General features: G+C 37.2%; 1 long non-coding RNA gene across 2 annotated transcripts in view; it reads right to left on the bottom strand.

Moving 5' to 3' along the window:
• LOC104663032 overlaps nucleotides 1-20,310 on the bottom strand; it is a 36,687-nt gene that overhangs the window by 1,265 nt on the left and 15,112 nt on the right. Inside the window, exons 2-6 of one of the 2 annotated variants that reach the window (XR_004054386.1) lie at nucleotides 16,255-16,391; nucleotides 11,105-11,174; nucleotides 9,014-9,224; nucleotides 6,383-6,696; nucleotides 4,110-4,216 (exon numbers count right to left, since the gene is read on the bottom strand). This is a non-coding gene — a long non-coding RNA (uncharacterized LOC104663032). The remainder of the gene's footprint in view (nucleotides 1-4,109; nucleotides 4,217-6,382; nucleotides 6,697-9,013; nucleotides 9,225-11,104; nucleotides 11,175-16,254; nucleotides 16,392-20,310) is intronic. The other variant, XR_004054385.1, reaches the window with a different exon arrangement.

Raw genomic sequence — 20,310 nt, 5'->3', positions numbered from 1 at the left:
CATGCAGCCTCTGGTTCCAAGATTCTGAACCTCCTTAAATTGCTCCTGGAGATAACATCACTATTGTAAAACCTAAGATGATTGCTTGAGATATTTTGCAGACCCTGCACTCCATGGATCAGCTCACACCACCCAGACCAGTAATCTGACCCAAAACAGAAGACATTAAGAAAACCTAACTTCAATCCCCTATGATTCCATCTCCAACCTGACCAATCAGCACTCCCCATTTCCCAAGCCCCTACCTGCCAAATTATCTTTAAAAATTCTGATCCCCAAATGCTCAGGGAGACTGATTTGAGTAATAATAAAACTCCAGTGTCCCACACAGTTGGCTCTGCATGAATTCCCCTGTCTTGGATAAATCAGTTCTGTCTAGGCAGCAGGCAAGGTCAACCCTTCAGGCAGTTACAAAAACTCTATGATCTAGGAGTATGAAACCAAATGAAATTTGGTATATCCAATATCAATTGAAAGATTCTTCATATTAATACACATAATTACTATTAATCTACTGTCTACAGATAAGTTACTCTTTGTTGGGGGAGATTAGAGACTTTATAGATCTCCCTGTCTCATACTATAAAAACAACACATAGATGATATTGTAATGCACAACTTTCCGGAAGAGCACCTGTGGCTTAAAGAGAAACATAACACAAGTAACACACCCTACATGGCACAAATAGAAAGTGGAAAAACCAGGGTTTACACCCAAGTCTCTGACTCTGCTGCCCTTAGTCTTTCTTCTGTATATCTAGTCTAATGAAGCAATGGAGCTGCCTATAGATTAAAGAAGTAATATTGATGAGTTCTATGTTTAGCTATAAGAACACTAATGGAATTTCGTAATTGCTTGGCAAAAACATCAGAAGAAATGGAAATGTTGAGCTAATTGGTTTATGGAAATGAGATAGCTTGGTTAGGCAATAATACCTGATATCCAATGGGTGTTTATTACAGAGGGAGATAAGCCTCACCTAGAGTACTTGGGAGAGCAGGCTGGACCTGAAAAGTGTGGTTTCCACAGAATGGAAAGATTGGTGGTGAGATTGTAAAAGGAGCTATTTAGCCATGAGCAATTGTTCTTAAGAAGGTGTGCTTTGTAAGTCTCCCTTCCCAGAAACCTCAGGTATTTATTTGCATTATTTACCTACTTGTTTTATTGACTCATACAATTCCTTATTTAATTTAAATTTTCTTCATCTCAAGCCCACTTGTAGGTTCTGGAAGATATACAGTCAAAATAACACACTCCTTCACCTCACAGAGTTTTTATCTGGTGAGAGACACAGAGTCATGCCCCAGCAAATGTAATCCTGTATGACAGGTGCTAGGATATTTGCTGAGGATGCTTTGGAAGTACTGATTAAAAAAAAATCTTTATCATTAAAAGGTTGGGAACATTCCTTTTAAAGACCTTGAAGGATGAAAATTAACTGGGTAGAGAAAAAAAATACAATTTTAAGTAGAAAGAATGACACCTGTGGAGGCCTTGAGGACAGAAGCAAACTTTTTTTTTTCTTTTTTTTTTTTTTTTGGAATCACTTTGATTTATTGCAGAAACCTCAAAGGCTTTTACTGAATAGCTAACAGGGGCTATGGTATGTATACCAAAGAGTCCTGTTTTCAAAGAATAGCAATCAGTTTCTATTTTCTATTCATTCAAATAAAAGCTGATGTTCCTGATGGTTTTGAAAGAACATCAATACTTTTCTGTGCGAGCCACTTTATGTGAATGAATATATTTAAGAAGTTTAGCCTGGGTACGGTGGCTCATGCCTGCAATCCCAACACTTTGGGAGTCCAAGGCAGGTGGGTCACTTGAGCTCAGGAACTCAAGACCAGCTTGGGCAACATGGTGAAACCCTGTGTCCACCAAAAATACAAAAATATCAGCCAGATATGGTGGCAAGCACTTGTAGTACTAGCCACTCGGAAGGCTGAGGTGGGAGGATTGCCCGAGATCAGGAGGTGGAAGTTGCAGTGAGCCGAGGTCACACCACTGTACTCCAGCCTGGGCAACAGAGTGAGACCTTATCTCAAATAATAAAATAAATTAAAATTTAAATTAAAAAAAAGTTTAAATGACAAGACGAAACAGATAGCTGTCTTGTATGCGAAAGATCTTATAGTGTGAGATGGGGCCTTTTTTTTTTTTAGACAGAGTCTCACACTGTCACCCAGGTTGTAGTGCAGCAGCACGATCTCTGCTCACTGCAACCTCTGCCTCTCTGGTTCAAGCAGTGCTCCTGCCTCAGTCTCCAGAGTAGCTGGGATTACAGGTACCCACCACCATGCACGGCTAGTTTTTTGTATTTTTCATAGTAACAGGGTTTCACTATGTTGACCAGGCTGGTCTTAAACTCCTGACCTCGTGATCCACAGGCCTCAGCCTCCCAAAGTGTTGGGATTACAGGCATGAGCCACCACACCCAGCCCGGGGTATTGTTTTTTTTTTTTTTTTTTTTTTTTTTTTTTTTTTTTTTTTTTTTTGAGACAGTTTCTCTCTCTGTCTCCCATGCTGAAATGCAATGTCATGGTCACAGCTTACTGGAGCCTCAACCTCCTGGTTCAAGTGATCCTCCCACCTCCGTCTTCTGAGCGGCAGGGGCGACAGGTGCACACCACCATGCCCCACTAATTTAAAAAACATATATCTAGGTGGGATCTTGCTATGTTGCCTAGGCTGGTTTTGAACTCCTGGTCTCAAGCCATACTCCCACCTCAGCCTCCCAAAGTGCTCAAATTACAAGCATGGGCCACCATGCCCAGTCAACAAGATTTTCTTTATGTTATGTGAACTCTAGTTTTGCAAGATTTTAATAAGTATTCCATGAAGAAAAAGAAATGTAGTCAAAAAATTTGGGGAAATACTGGGTTAAACACCTGAGGTCAAGAGTTCCCTGGCCAACGTGGTGAAACTCTGTTTCTACTAAAAATCCAAAAATTAGCCAGGCGTAGTGGTGGGCCCCTGTAATCCCAGCTACTCAGGAGGCTGAAGTGGGAGAATTGCTTGAACCCGGGAGGCAGAGTCTGCAGTGGGCCAAGATTGCACCATGGCACTCCAACCTGGGTGAGAGAGTAAGATCCCATCTCAAAAAATAAATTAAAATAAATAAAATAAATAATGAAAGATACTTAATGGCATGATACACATTACAATATATACTATAATATGTGAAATGCCATTTACCTCAGTGTGTTTCTTATACAACATCTACTATAAAATGTTCCAAAGGTAAATATATTTGAGGAATGTTGTACCCTTATGCTTCTTTCAGAAATGTATGGTAGTATTAGAACATTAAAGACTCCAACAAGTTCTGGAAGAGGCAAACATTTTGATATGAGTGGAGAGGAAGGTGCTTATGGCACAGGGATGGAAGATAAACCCTGAGAAGCAGGCAATGACAGATCTTGAAGGGGTTTGCATACTTTGCTCAGGAATCTGACCATAACCATGAATCTGTGGGAAGTGGCTGAATGATTTAAACCAGAGGAAAGATAAAATCAGATCCAAGCTTAGTAAAGACCACATTGGATGCAATGTGAAAGGGAGCAAGGAGGAGCTCCAGGCAGAAGGCCCAGAGACCAGTTGAATAGGCTGGTTCCAAACCTGAGTGATTGTGTAAGTGGTTATGATAATTACTGATATGGGAACAGAGGAATAGGAGCAGGCTGAATTAGATAAAATAAGGACATTTCAACTTAATTATTTTCCCATAAGTTCTCATCCTCTTTCCTATAACATGTTAAGAAATAAAAAAGGATATATATATATATATATATATAATTAATAAAGAGTATATATAATTGTGGTATGTTAATTTTTTGGCCCTGAACCTAACATAGGCTCCCAGAGAACTGCATTTATTTACATGCACAGAAGAGGCAGAGATGAACCAATCTAGCCCTTAGCAACAAGAGTGGTGATAGTCACCCATTCTCACCTCTTGCTCCCTAATCCCACCTCCCACGATGTCCAAAAATAAGAAGGCACCTCTTCATACTCACTTAGTGACAATATTTGCAGGAAAAGAGACCTAAGTCTTTATTAGGAATGAATGAACTCACCAAGAGTATAGTTTTTACTTTGGTACACTTACCTTTTGTCAAGTAGTGTCTGTTATGCCAAGATCCACACTAGCAGGCAGCATGCAGGAGGAAAAAGCAGCTTCTCTGCCACTTCGGAATGGATTTCTTTCCTACCTCACTGAAGATAAGGGACATTATTGATTTTATTAGGGTAGTTCAATTAGCAGAGCAAACAGATTTCTAGACTGGAGAAAAGGCTAAATGACTTTTGTCTTTGATCTAGAGAAATTACCTAGGCAACCAGCAATTCAGTTTCTATCATAAATAAGCCTGGTGGTGAGTGATGTGTTATTTAAATGAGTGAGTCCCAAACCTAGGTGAGTCTGATGTGGTTTGAGAACCACCGGTACAAATATAGATCATAGGAAGCTTTTTAAATGCATGTAATTCATTTGGCCAGAAAAAGGGGGGATAAACACAACCCAGGAAAAATATGTGGAATCAAGCAAAATGTTATATCTCAGTAAACAATGTATGGCAATTTGAAGAAAATATAATAATGTTGTAATAAACAATGCTTGATGACAAAAACGTTAAAAATGGTTATTTTAAGGTATGACTCAAATGAGTTAACAGTACCAACCAATTATAACACTTTTTTATTTATTTATTTATTTTTTACTCTTCTGTAGCAAGCAGTGTTCTTTGGCTGCAGCATGAGAAGCAGACTCTAAGCAGAAAATAAAGATTGTGGAAAGTCATAGGGTGGTTTATAGGAATAAAGGGTAAGACAATGAGGAAGCTGAGTAGAGACATGCAACGTTTAGCTCTAGAGATCTGAGTAGTGGTACCAGACATAAGTTTCTCACAGGAAGACAGTGAGTAAAACGAGCTTCTTTTTAAGTCAAGTGACAGCTTTTATCAAGGATATTAAAAAAGGAAAGACCCTGCATGAAGAAGAATGGTACTTAAGAAAGGGAAAACATGTGCTTTAGAACTCCTGAAGCAGAGTTGATCAACATGCTTGTATTTAGAACTGATTCCTTAATAAATTATACTTATACAAAATTGGAAACAGTCCAATGAGTATTCTATACAGATAACATACCAGCCAGTCATGGTGGCTCACTCTTGTAATCCCAACACTTTGGGAAGCCAAGAGAGGGGATCACTTTTAAGCCAGGACTTTGAAACAAGCCTGGACAACATAGTGAGACCCCATCTCTACAAAAAAAATAGAAATTAGCTGGGCATGGTGGCACATGCCTGTGGTCCTAGTTACTCAAGAGGCTGAGGTGGGAGAATCGTTTGGGCCCAGGATTTCAAGGCTACAGTGCGCTATGATCACATCACTGCACTCCAGCCTAGGCAACAGGACAATACCATATCTCTGATTTAAAATATATATATATTATATATATATATATATTATATATATATACACACACTATACACACACACATACACAAACATACCTTAAAAGAAGGCAGCATGAGGAGTAATAATAATACTTTTAAAAAAAACCTGGATATACTACCTTTACATTCATCAAAGTAATGCAAACAGGCAGGTAGAGTGCAATGATAAACTTACTAAGGCTGGCAAGCTACAAGAGGTGTCTGGTGGAAAAGTAGAAGAAGCAAACTTAGCTTGTAAGTGGAAAAATAAAACTTGCTTTGGTCAGAATTTCAAATGAACTCAAAATTAATTCTTTTTGATGTGTATGAAATCTTATTAAAATGAATAACATTTACTGGATTATGACGATAATCAACCCTAGTCAATGGATCATTTTACTTAACTGCTATTTACTTCAACAGAAATTTCAGACAGTAATTTTGCTGATGCTTTGGTATTGTCATAGAATTAAATCCAAAAGCCTTTATGATACAATGATAGAGTTTATAAGAGTAATTGCATGAGTAGTATGCCATTTTCCTAACACCACAGTAGAGAGAGTATTTTCATTGTGGGGCCTAGTACTCAATTATATACTTATTATCTATTTGGCTTTAAGCAGGCATTTTAGCCTTTTTGATCCTTAATCTCCTCATACACATGGAGACTAGTAAATAATTACTAGCCCTGCCTATCTCACAGGGTTGTGAAGTAAGTCAGGCAAAATTATTGGTGGTAAAATCACTTTGGAAACTATACAGCATCCTATAAATGTAAGGGCCAATTATATTTATGTTGACATATTATTTAATAATGAGCACTAGGAGAAATGTAATGCTTTGAATTTCCTTACTAGAGATGATAAAAGCAGTATTCATAGAATTCAAGTTCATAACCATCACTTGGAGTAATGCTTCGCAAGCCAAAACAACTTTTTTAAAGTTACCTTCAATGTATTAAGTATATATTGTACGTTGTTAAAAAGTAATTTGAGTCTGTAATGCATGAATCTTCACAAGCAATTTATTTCTTAAGACCATGTGAAAAAAAAAACAATTTTTAAAAAGAGCTGCAAGCCTGGACAACCTAGTGAGATGCTGTCTTTACATTATTATTATTTTTTTAATTAATCAGGCATGGTGGCATGTGCCTGTAGCCCCAGCTACTGGGAGATTGAGGTGAGAGAATCATGTGAGCTTTGCAGGTTGAGGCTCCTGTGATCTTGCCACTGCACTCCATCCTGGGCAACAGAGAAAAACCCTGTCTCAAAAGAAAAAAAAAAAATAACTGCAGTTGCAACAACACCATTGACATGACAGAGCATGAGCATAATTAATACTGCATACAAATATAATCTCAGAATATTAGAAGCGGGCTCACTGCTCAATTGTTCAGAAAATGATAGGGTATGTTCCTTTTGGGTCAAATTACTGAGAATTTTTAAAAATTGCCCGTAAATAGAAACTGCACTGTATTTTTATCTAGAGAAAACAGTCTGTGGGAACCACCTTCTCCCACCCATGTCTTAGCAGTGGGAACTAGTGTCTCAGACCAGGACTATTTACTGATCCCTGTGGCAACAGTGTGCTTTATCTTGCATAAAGCCTAATATCCTAAGAACTCCACTGTACTTTAGTACAGTATCTCATCCCTAAAATAAAACTCTTGATGTGAAATATAAATGCTTCCATAGAATATTATTAAATAAAATATTACTATAATGCCAGAGAGTCTTATGCAGTCTCTTCACCAGATGTCATTTTGGAATAAACCCTCTGCCATTTCTGAGTAAAAGTCACTGGACCCTTCAATGAAGTGATTCAATTAAAGTCATCCCTTTTAATGTGTTACTGAGAGCATTCAATGGAGTATAGAAATGTCAGGGCTGGGGCTTTTAATGGTGTCCTAGACACATGTAGCAACACTTCATGGAGACACTGCCCAGTTGCCTCATTTCCCTAGGTTTAGGGACCATTCCCCTGTTATTTTTCAGGCTCACAATAAGAAACTGAAGTTAGTCAAATTGCTAAAAACTTCACCTACAGTGAGACCTGGTCACTTTCCAGGTTTCTTGACTTGTTAAAGCACACTGACTACAATGCCAAATGTCTACACATGAAGACTAAGTTAGACCCATAATTGCTTCAGGGTTCTGAAAAGAAAAATGCTGTATGAATACTAAGCAGTGACATTATCAGTTTATCTTATGGCAATATCTGCACTTTTCAAGCCTACAGGATTACACACATTTTAATAAAAGTAGTGTTCTATAGAACTTACTTTCATACAACTACATTATATTTTTATGTTTGAGAGAATGTAGGTGGTAGTACAGATATTCTATTTTCTTTTGATGTCTTCTCTCCAATGTTTCAAATGCATTAATACTCAGCAGGTGAAACTGAAATACATTTTATTCTTCAGAATCATTCCCTTGTAAGATCTCAAATGATTGTTAAATCTGGGTTGAGTGAGCTGCAACTGGATGTGTCATTCATTGGTTTTTTTTTTTTTTTTTTTTTAAGTAGCGATTTGACATTTCTATGCATGTTAACACCCTCTTTTAGTAATAAAACACTCGAGACCAACTCTTTCTCTGTTCTATCTTGAAGACCTGCTGTTCTTTCTCATTTTTCAAGTGCTTCATGAACAAATAAAGTAACTTGACATTGTTGTTAAGAGGAGTGTTTCAATACTCTGGACCTACTGATTGTGCTCTGAATAATTGGCCTCGCTTTTGTATTATAAAAGCAACTAGATGAAAAAGAGCCTTACATCTAAGCATAGAAGAGTTCCAACAAGTGTAAAGGCTTCCCAGTCTCCAGCTTGCCTCCCAAGGTTCTAAAATAAGTGCTTAAAAATGGCATTGTCTAATGAGAATGCTAGTAGTTGGGGAGGATTGGGTGAAGAAAATAAGTGGATTTTAATCTCCCAGAAGCCAAGAACTTCATCTTATTTACGGTTGTACTCCATGTTGTGATGGGTCTCATCAGTGTCTTACATAGTTACAGGAACCAAAACAGAAAAATTAAAAAAAATAAAAAACTATTTCTGAATCATCAGATTGTCTTTTTTGTAATATAAAGAGGAGGGAAGGTTTTCCAAATGAAAATTATACTGGTAAGAAATCCTAAATGAAGCACAAAATATGAGTTTGGGGAATACTGCTTACGTAGTTATGTGTCTGTCTATCTTTCTATGTCTATGATATTTGTGTGTGACATATGAGGTATGACTATAAAATAGGGAGGCTTAAAAAAGCACACATTTTGGACAGTTCATTTGTGTGTCAGTGTGGTTTAACTAAATAAAGTATGCTAAAGTGCTTTGCAAACTGTAAAGTATTATCCAAATATGACACATTGCAATTACAGTTTGTCCTACAACACATATTTATTGAGTAGTTCCTAATGTCTATATCAATAAAATAACTACATTGGTAGAGACCAGGAAGAATACAATGACTTAACCCATAACCATAAAACTACAGAAAAGAGAAGACAACTAACATAAACATTGATGGGTGACCATAGAGGAAACATGTAATAAAGAATACTTAACCAGGAGGCATGCTTACCTGTCCAATATACAAGCTGGCTTTGTAATATATTAAATCTTTTATTCTCAATTGTAATATATTGAATCTTTTATTCTCAAAGAGCCACTTTATCATTGTAATTTCAAAGCATAACAGCTCAGAAGTTTTCATTAAGAACAAGAATAAATGGAAGGACTTTTTCTCTCCTTCATAAACAGTATCACAATCTGTGGATGCAGTGTAAACATGGCTGCAAAAAGAGAAGAGAGATGAAACTTTCAAGACAGCTGTCAGTAACTGCATACCTGAAGTGACTATTGATTGTGTTTCCATTTATTCTCAGCTTAAATCACTCAGTCTCGCAGTTGGACAACACCTCTCAGTCCAAATAAACCTTCAGTTCTTGATTGTTCCATATCAGGTAGCTGCCTTTTCCAGTCATTTCTTGATCAGAACACACATTGCTTTGAGTTTTTCCTCTTTACATCCTTGAAACAAATGCATGTGCACAGGTATGACACATTTTGGAACACTATGAAACACCTTCCAGAACTTACCAGTGTTATTTCACTCTGTAACAAGTTAAAAACAAATCACAATGACTAATGCTGTCACTGATGAGCTATAGTTGCCATTTACCTCTATCTGTGGAAAAGAAAATTGTCGAATATTTTGGCCCAGAGATTCACTTCCTCTGTCAAATGTGGTTAAAATTTTACATGCAGGATGAAAAAAACAAAGAAAAACAGAGTGATTTACTGAGCTTGTTTTCCCTCAGAAAGCAGCCTCACTAGAGTAGTTTGTTGACAGTTCTAAACTCTCTCAAGATAAGCACTGGTTTGGAAAAATATGTGTCTCCATGTAATGTCTGTGCATTTTTTAAAGAAACCATTTGTACCTTTTTCCTGTGTTGATAAATAGCATAGATGTCATGTTTAATAATTTATGGGCTTAGGTGGCTGTGATGAGTCTCCAGACCTGCTTAGCTCCTAAAACATGTTTAATAACATGGCATTTTTTAGCCTTTGATTTTCCTTTGGTACCAATGGCTGAGTGAGTACTGAGAGCTACCCTGCCTTATCGGGCTCACCATCGCTACTCAACTATCCCAAATTAGTACCAAACTAACCTATCTTATTCAGTCTAGCTTTAACTAGCTTAACAGGATATCTCCTTATTTATCAGTGTCTTTAAATCACCCTCAGAACAAAATGTTCCCTGGGGTTCAACTAGGCCACTGAGAGAGAATGCTCAGGTGTTCCAACATTTTCTCTCCACTCACTTGCCCAACAGTTCCAATCAAAATATCTTTGAATTGCCTACCTTTCTTTAGCTCATCTCTTCAAGCTCTTTCCATTACAACTCAATGAAACAAAATGCAAAACAAAGAACTAACATGCAAAAAAATTACTTTTCTTCATTGTATTTTATTTAGCATGAATGTCTCTGCCTGTTCTATAGAGATAGGCCCATGGACACAATCAGACCTAACTAGGCTGTCTGCATAGGAAGCTAGAATAAACGTTAAATGATACATTAGTATAAATGATTAGTAAAGGCTTTCAGCACTGATTTTTATAGTCAATATCCAATGACAAATAATCTCATTAACTACACAATATGAATGAATTAAGGGAAATATCATTTCACAAATATTTAGGAACTTATTTAAGAATAAGAATACTATGTTGGGTACTATAAACAGATTATAAATTTCATAATAGCTGCAGTTCCTGAGCTCAGGAATATGCTAATTCAGTTAAAAGGGAGGATCTCCAGTTCCAATAGAGAGCAGAAATAACTGAACGCTGGGGTTTTTCTGTTTTGTTTGCTTTGTTTCGATTTTTTAAAATGAGTTATAGACTTAAATTCTTTTTGTCTTCTCCTAGAGGGAGGTCCCTTTGTACCACACAAAGGCAAAAGAGTCTCAGTAGGGCTGTCTATTCTATTGTTCAGGGGCTCATAAATAGAAGCTTGAGCAATATCCTTGCAAATAAAAAGAAAATACTTGTTGTAGATCATGGGACATGAATTTGGAACAAAGTGGAGGCAAGAGAGCCTCTCATTTACCATGACACAAAAGGGCAAAATTAAACTCTGTGAAGAAATTTAAAACTTAGGTGAGTTTACCAAGATCATCTCCATGGTTTCTGCCAGGTCACTTAGATCCAAATTCCCAATAATGACTTGATCATTTAACCTGAAATACAAAAATACATAATGCATATTATCAAATGTTTTAACAATACCAACAATACATGAATTAAATGTTCCTGTTATTTAAGGCTATTAGAATTATTTAAGAGACTCCTGGATGTTATCTCTTACGGTAACTACGATGATTCCGGTTTCCAATGCTTTGGGCAGAATTTAAAATGCAAGTGATCATATAAACATGACTATCTGCAACCTGAGTACTTCATTCTGACCAGTGATTATACACCACTATATCTCTCTTTCTCCTCCTTCTTGTCTAATATGTTTCATATTAGATTGAGTAGCTAACTTGGAAAGTAAGATGTCCCTTTAGGAAAAACAAAACTGTTAGGTATTTTCTTCCAGAGAGCGCCAAGTGAGAACTCAACAGACTACTTGTCTCTGCAAACATGTGACTTTATGATTACTCCAGTATTCTATCATCATCAGATCTCATCAACCAGAAAAATTAAATCTTATAGAAAACAGCAATCTTGATAATGTCACAACCCCTTCATTTAACACACCCAAAGTCAAAGTGCTGAGCTTGCTACCTGGGCACTTTGGTTTTCTACCACTCCCTTCCATTACCCCAGGCTTCAGCCAAAGTAAACTCTTCACAATTGCCAAACAGATTCTGTACCATGTTGCTTTGTGGCTATTACTCAAACTCTTCTGTCCAGGTAGAATTTCTGTATTCTCCTTTTTTTTTTTTAGTTGACATGTCTTTTATTATTATTATTGTACTTTATGTTCTAGAGTACATGTGCACAACATGAAGGTTTGTTACATATGTATACATGTGCCATGTTGGTGTGCTGTACCCATTAACTCATTGTTTACATTAGGTATATCTCCTAATGCTAAAACTCCCCCCTCTACCCACCCCACAACAGGCCCCGGTGTGTGATGTTCCCCTTCCTGTGTCTCAGTGTTCTCATTGTTCAATTCCCACCTATGAGTGAGAACATGTGGTATTTGGTTTTCTGTTCTTGTGATAGTTTGCTGAGAATGATGGTTTCCAGCTGCATCCATGTCCCTACAAAGGACATGAACTCAGTCTTTTTTATGGCTGCATAGTATTCTGTGGTGTATATGTGCCACATTTTCTTAATCCAGTCTGTCACAGATGGACATTTGGGTTGGTTCCAAGTCTTTTCTATTGTGAATAGTGCCGCAATAAACGTACGTGTGCATGTGTCTTTATAGCAGCATGATTTACAATCCTTTTCGTATATACCCAGTAATGAGATCGCTCGGTCAAATGATATTTCTAGTTCTAGATCCTTGAGGAATCACCACACTATCTTCCACAATGGTTGAACTAGCTTACAGTCCCACCAACAGTGTAAAAATGTTCCTGTTTCTCCACATTCTCTCCAGCACCTGTTGTTTCCTGATTTTTTAATGATTGCCATTCTAACTGGTGTGAGATGGTATCTCATTGTGGTTTTGATTTGCATTTATCTGATGGTCAGTGATGATGAGCATTTTTTCATGTGTCTGTTGGCTGCATAAATGTCTTCTTTTGAGAAGTGTCTGTTCATATCCTTTGCCCACTTTTTGAGGGGTTGTTTGTTTTTTCTTGTAAATTTGTTTGAGTTCTTTGTAGGTTCTGGATATTAACCTTGTCAGATTAGTAGATTGCAAAAATTTTCTCCCATTCTGTAGGTTGCCTGTTCACTCTGATGGTAGTTTCTTTTGCTGTGTAGAAGCTCTTTAATTTAATTAGATCTCATTTGTCAAATTTGACTTTTGTTGCCATTGTTTTTGGTGTTTTAGATATGAAGTCCTTGCCCATGCCTATGTCCTGAATGGTATTGCCTAGGTTTTCTTCTAGGGTTTTTATGGTATTAGGTCTAGCATTTATGTCTCAAATCCATCTTGAATTAATTTTTGTATAAGGTGTAAGGAAAGGATCCAGTTTCAGCTTTCTACCTCTGGCTAGCTGGTTTTCCCAGCACCGTTTAAAAATAGGGAATCCTTTCCCCATTTCTTGTTTTTGTCAGGTTTGTCAACTATCAGATGGTTGTAGATGTGTGGTATTATTTCTGAGGGCTCTGTTCTGTTCCATTGGTCTATAGCTCTGTTTTGGTACCAGTACCATGCTGTTTTGGTTACTGTAGCCTTGTAGTATAGCTTGAAGTCAGGTAGCGTGATGCCTCCAGCTTTGTTCTTTAGACTTAGTATTGTGTTGGCAATGTGGGCTCTTTTTTGGTTCCATATGAACTTTAAAGCAGTTTTTTCCAATTCTGTGAAGAAAGTCATTGGTAGCTTAATGGGGATGCCATTGAATCTATAAATTAGCTTGGGCAGTATGGGCATTTTCACGATATTGATTCTTCCTATCCATGAGCATGGTATGTTCTTCCATTTGTTTGTGTCCTCTTTTATTTCACTGAGCAGTGGTTTGTAGTTCTCCTTGAAGAGATCCTTCACATCCCTTGTAAGTTGGATTCCTAGGTATTTTATTCTGTTTGAAGCAATTGTGAATGGGAGTTCCATCATGATTTGGCTTTCTGTTTGTCTGTTATTTGTGTATAAGAATGCTTGTGATTTCTGCACATTGATTTTTTATCCTGAGACTTTGCTGAAGTTCCTTATCAGCTTAAGGAAATTTTAGGCTGAGACAGAGTCTCGCTCTGTCACCCAGGCTGGAGCACAGTGGCGTGATCTGGGCTTACTGTGAGCTCCGCCTCCTGGGTCCACACCATTCTCCTGCCTCGCCTCCCAAATAGCTGGGACTACAGGCTCCCGCCACCATGCCCGGCTAATATTTTGTATTTTCAGTAGAGACAGGGTTTCACCATGTTAACTAGGATGATCTCAATCTGATCTTGTGATCCGCCCACCTCAGCCTCACAAAGTGCTGGGATTACAGGATTGAGTCACCGCGCCTGGCCCCACTGCATTCCCTTTTACCATTCATTCACTCAGGAATTCAGGGCTTGTGTATTTGTTACTGGATCCATACCTGTCTAAATCCTACTCCTGCTTCAAGACCTAGAAATCTTATTCAAAACAATGAAATTACCCCATGAAATCTTCATTTATTCTTCTGATCAGAAATGGTTTATTCATCTATCCATTCACTCACTTATTCAAATAAATATTATATTAAAAACCTACTGTTGACTGGGCTCAGTGACTTATGCCTATAATCCCAGCACTTTGGGAGGCCAAAGTGGGTGGATCACGAAGTCAGGAGTTTGAGACTAGCCTCTCCAATGTGGTGAAACCCCGTCTCTACTAAAAATACAAAAAAAATAGCTGGGCATGGTGACACATGCCCTGTAATCCCAGCTCCTCCTGAGGCTGAGCCAGGAGAATCTCTTGAACCCAGGAGGCAGAGGATGCAGTGAGCCAAGATCCTATTGTGTACTCAGTCCTAGTCATACATGTGATTGTATTGTATTATCTATCCAAATACTTACTGAAACTAGAAATCTATGGGGCACGTATATAACCACTCTCTCTCAATCTCTTACATTTAATGCATCAACTCTCAAATTTCTTCATTAAATATATCTAGGATCTACGGACTTCTTTTTACCTCTGCTGCCATGATCTTAAGTCATAATCAACCAAGATATCTTCAGAATTGTTCAATAGAATGCTAACTTTTCTCCTATATCTATCATTAAGACAGCAGCATGAATGATCCTCTAAAAATGTAAATCTCATATTGTGCCTTTGCTTAAAATGCTTCATCGACACAATCCTAAATAATCTAAGAAGGTTCTTCTAAGAACTTTACATCTAAAATGAGACCCACAAGATTTACAGATGCTATTCAAAGAACTAGGGAAAAAATCAGTGACATTATCAATAGCGTGAAAAAGCAAGCCACAGAGTTGGAGAATATATTTATAGCACTGGGCTTATTACAGAATTAAAATAATAATAAAAGGCATAATTGTCCGCTCCTCCACAACAGAGAGTTGAAGAATAACAAGTAACAAGGAACATAGCAAGATCCCAGTTTAAAGGATGTCCAATCTAAATAGAAGGATAGGATGCAGAAAAAAACATAATGCCCAGTGTTAGGATATAGGACTGGATCTCACCAAGGACTGGTGATCCAAGTAGCACCAGTTAGTGGACTGAGAAGCTTAGTGTTTTAAATGTGTAAAGCTTCCATCTAAGAATGCCAGCAAAGTCGAAGGGTCCCACTTCCTTCCAGGTACCTCAGTGCTTAATCATAGAGTAGAAGAAAATGACTTCAGAGTTTCACCAGCTAGTATGCCACTGGGATAAAATAAAACTTGTTTTCCTAAAAATGAATGCAGGTATTGGAGGATGATACATGTTGTTAGAATCATGGCACGCAGTCATGGAAGACGAGATCACAATCTCACATACTACAAAGAAGCTACATTTTAGACCCACTCATGTTAATATATAAACGAAATGATGCTTCATTTGCCATTTTGTGCCTTGTCCCTAGCTCCATGCCTGGAATCTTTCTTGACTATTTTCAGGTACCCTTGCTTTGGGGTTGTCTATAAGAGCAGTATACAGATGAGGGTGTTTGTGTAGCCCTGCAAAATTAGGGCTATGGTTGTGTAGCCATCAATCTGTGGAGACCTCACAGAAAAGAGAAAGATGTGATTAAATGTCATTCAGTCAATCTGAAGGAGAAAGGTCAGATAGAAAAGCACATAGGTTGACATGAGGGAAAATTGAAAGTCAGAAGAAGAATCAAAGAAAATTTTGGAAGTTTATCTCCATAAATATTCACTGTAGACACCAGAGGCGGGAGAAGCCTACTCTCTACAGCATGCTTAGATTTTTAAGAGAATTGAGCCAAGTCAGGAAAGTACCAGCCTTGGAACTAGATTAAATTAATACAGCTTTGTCAATAGAGCTATCTTTCCCATGAAAGATAATGAAAGAAAAAAATGGCATATTATCTACAGTCTCTGGCTGAGGAAATTTAGGAGTAAAACATGCACTGAAAGTTGCGTTTTAAAAAAGTTAATTGAGTTTTGATGTTAAGGTTTAGAGGTAAAATTAATCTAATTAAAAGGGACCAAAAGGCAATGGCTCTCAACCCTGGTGGCACATAGAAATATTGTGAATACCTTGACCATTTCTCTGAAATTCTGATTTAATTGGTCTAGGGAGGGCATCTGAACATAGTCCCAGTCCTCCTTCCTTCATTTTTACTTCCTTTCTTCTTCTCTCTCTTTCTGCAGCTATTTGGATGTAAGATACGGGCCTGAAATAGAATAGTAGCAATCAAAATGGAGAATAAATTAACATAAAAAGACATTGTTAAGGGAAAATATGACAGCTATCTTGACTATTAAAACCTAGCTGGATTTAGGAAAAGAAATCTTTCAATACATCAAAGAAAACTACAGTCTTACAAGGCTAGTAGTTTATTTTTCCATTAGAGAAAAGAGAGACAATGATGGTTAACAGTAAAGTAACCAAAATATTGACTAAATCACAAATTAGTATCAATAACAACAGCAAGCCCCCTCCTACCTCAAATTTCTCACTTACTGGTTTGAAAAAACCTTCTGGCTCCCCATTGGCTCTGGTAAATTCTAATCCCCTTAAGCTGTCATATAGAGCCTTTCTTTTATTTTTTTATTATACTTTAAGTTCTGGAATACATATGCAGAACCTGCAGGTTTGTTACATAGGTATACACATGCCATGGTGATTTGCTGCACCTATCAACCCATCATCTACATTAGGTGTTTCTCCTAATGCTATCCCTCCCCTTACCCCCCACCCCCCAATAGGTCCTGGTGTGTGATGTTCCCCTCCCTGTATCCATGTGTTCTCATTGTTCAACTCCCACTTATGAGTGAAAACATGTGGTGTTTGGTTTTCTGTTCCTGTGTTAGTTTGCTGAGAATGATGGTTTCCAGCTTCATCCATTTCCCTGCAAAGAGCATGAACTAATCCTTTTTTGTGGCTGCATAGTATTCCACGGTGTATATGTGCCACATTTTCTTTATCCAGTCTATCATTGTTGGGCATTTAGGTTGGTTCCAAATCTTTGCTATCATCAGAGTGAACAGGCAACCTGCAGAATGGGAGAAAATGTTTGCAATCTATCCATCCTTCTGACAAAGGACTAATATCCAGAATCTACCTGTAATTTAAACAAATTTATAAGAAAAAAAAAAAACATCAAAAAGTGGACGAAGAATATGAACAAACAATTCTCAAAAGAAGACATTTTTGCGGCCAACAACCATATGAAAAAAAGCTCATCATCACTGGTCATTAGAGAAATGCAAATCAAAACCATGATGAGATAGCATCTCATACCAGTTAGAATGGCAATCATTAAAAAGTCAGGAAACAACAGACACTGGAGAGGACGTGGAGAAATAGGAACGCTTTTATACTGTTGGTGGGAGTGTAAATTAGTTCAGCCATTGTGGAAGATGGTGTGGTGGTTCCTCAAGGTTCTAGAACCAGAAATACCATTTGACTCAGCAATCCAATTACTGGGTATATTCCCAAAGGATTATAAAGCATTATACTATAAAGAAACGTAACTGCATGGTACATCAATGCAGAGGAAATTTAACCTTGATCGAAATGTTTTCAGGAGAACAATAAATGTGGAGATTTACTATTGTTGATGATGTCATTATGAATTCATACATTAGAAATGTAACTCAAGTGGAAAATGAACTTATATAGGATTCATTTGGAATGAATAGGAAAATATATGGAGATGAATGGGAAAATAAGCCTATATAGGATTCATTTGGGATATATTGGAAAAATCAGAGCAGAAACTCTTTCCAAGAAAGAGACAATGGACATCATGGGAACAGTGTTGGAAAAAAAAATTCTACTGGATTCAAGAGATATTTGTAATGAGCTTAAGGAATTTGTGGTGACTTAAATGTTTGGTGAGTAGAGAATGAACCAATGTCACTGAAGTTTCCAGTTTGAGAGACTGAAAGAGTGGTACCACAATTTGTAATGAATGAATCAATAATACAATGATAAATGGTTTGATTGGGAGAGAGCTAAGAAGTTTAGATTAGGATTTGTTTTACTTGAGACTACTGCAGTAGTTCCTGGAGAAAACGTCAAATACAGTCAGAACTGTAGAGTACACAAGGAAGAGTGTTGTAAAGAGAAACAGAGATTTAAAACTTCAAAGCTTATTCATTGTAGTTGTGATCATGAAAATTAATGAAATAAGAAGAGCAGAGAAAAAAATAGAAAAGAAGCTAGAATAGATGTTGAATTTTGTACCTGACACCTAGTTGATCTTCAAGTCAGATATTAAAATTGAAAGTACAGGCCTATATTTTTTAGAAGAAAGCCATAAGAAAGTGTGGACCTGTAATTTGTAGATTAACTGTATTTTTAAATAATGACATAGATTTGGCCACATTTAACAAAAAATGTTATCTAAGGAGATAATTCAAGTAAACTGACAATTCTTAACTTTCTGTGAAATTCAACTTTGAATGTTAGCATACAAAAATGTGAGCATTAAAATATTTTATTGAAACTTTAATTAGTTCAAGGTAATTAATAAAATATTAAGGTAATTAATAAAAATAATAAATAATAATATTTAATAATAAATTTAAGGTAATTAATAAAATCATTCCAGTGGAAATGATTACCAAATCCCAAAGTCTATTAAATTTTAAGTATCATAGGGTTGGTTATAATATTGATGCTTCCACAATCTTTCTGACTTGACACAAAATCTACAGCTATGTCCAGGAATTCTCATATTTGAAATTTATTTTTATTTATTTATTTTTTTGAGACAAGGTCTCACTATATGGCCAAGGCTGTTCTCCAATACCTAGGTTCAAGTGATCTTCCTACCTCAGCCTTCTAAGTAGCTGGGACTACAGGTGCATGCCACAGTGCCAGGATTCTCAATATTTTCTTAACCCCTGGATTGAGAAACAAAACATAGCACAACATAATTTTAAAAAGCTAAAAAGCTTGTAAATAATTTTTAACTTAAATTTCTAAATAGCACCTATTATGCTCAAATTTTTATATCATCCTTTAAAGTTGCAATCTATTTTGATTGTTTGTTTTGTTTATATTTTCTCATTTGTCTTCTTCCTGGAAGTATTTATCAAACCCAATGCTAATTAAAGGGATGAGGCGTTTGACTCCCCCAGCCATAGGGCAAACACCACTTGTTTTACGGTGTACTTTTTGGTAGAAAAATGAGTAAATACTTCTGAAGACATCGGTGGTTGAAACTTCTCCTTCCAAAAAGATGGAATAGACATACTTTTCCCTATTTCTCACACTAAGTACAACTAAAAACCCAAGACACTATACAAAAATGAACATAAAACTCTGAGAAGTAGAGAGAAGAAAGCGGGCTAGTAAGGGGGTCTTAAAACCCATAAATGACGTGATAATGAGTTCCCTTCGGTTCTCTTCACATCATATATCCCAAACTTAAAGCCAGAGATAAGAAGAAAAAAAAAGAGAAAAAGCCCTAACACAAATCTGCTCACTTTGGTCAAAGGACAAATAAAGGAGTTGAGTGGAAAGACAGAAAAATTTTAGACAATAACTTCTTACTTCAGCTAACTAGCACCTCAACAAATGCCCACAAAGGCCAAGTAGAACACTTAGACTTCCATTGTCCCCAGTCTGTCATGACAGGTCCCATAACATCTGCCAAGGTGCTGCCAAAGAAGACTGAGTAGGGTGTTGGGACCTTCATAGTCACCAGCTGTAACCATCTCATGCCCCAGTGAGGGTCAATGGAGACAGACCACTTGGAGAGCATGAACTAACACACCCGTCAAGTAATATGAGGCATCCCTACTTCTCCTCACTGGGGTAATTGTGGAGGCATAGAGAGAGGCAGAACTTTCACCATTACCCAATGGTGATGGTGTTACTTCTCCCTCATGGTGTCATGGATACCATAGGAGAAGCATTTAGTACAATAAGTCACTATAACTTCTCCCACTAGGGAGTATCAGTAGAGGCCTATTGGAGAGCCAACTCTCTTACCTACAATCAGGGTAATGAAGACCCATTCCTCTGGTGTCAATGGAAGTCTAGTAGGGAACCTTGTCATTTACTCCCACTTGGTAATAAGTAGTCAGCAATTCCCCATCCCCACCAGCATCATGTCAGAGGAATTGAGTTAAAAGAGA

The sequence above is a fragment of the Rhinopithecus roxellana genome, chromosome 17, assembly GCF_007565055.1.
Source record: "Rhinopithecus roxellana isolate Shanxi Qingling chromosome 17, ASM756505v1, whole genome shotgun sequence".
NCBI lineage: Eukaryota > Metazoa > Chordata > Mammalia > Primates > Cercopithecidae > Rhinopithecus > Rhinopithecus roxellana.
The sequence above is the reverse complement of the archived record's forward strand: the minus strand, read 5'-3'. Positions and strand labels throughout refer to the sequence as shown.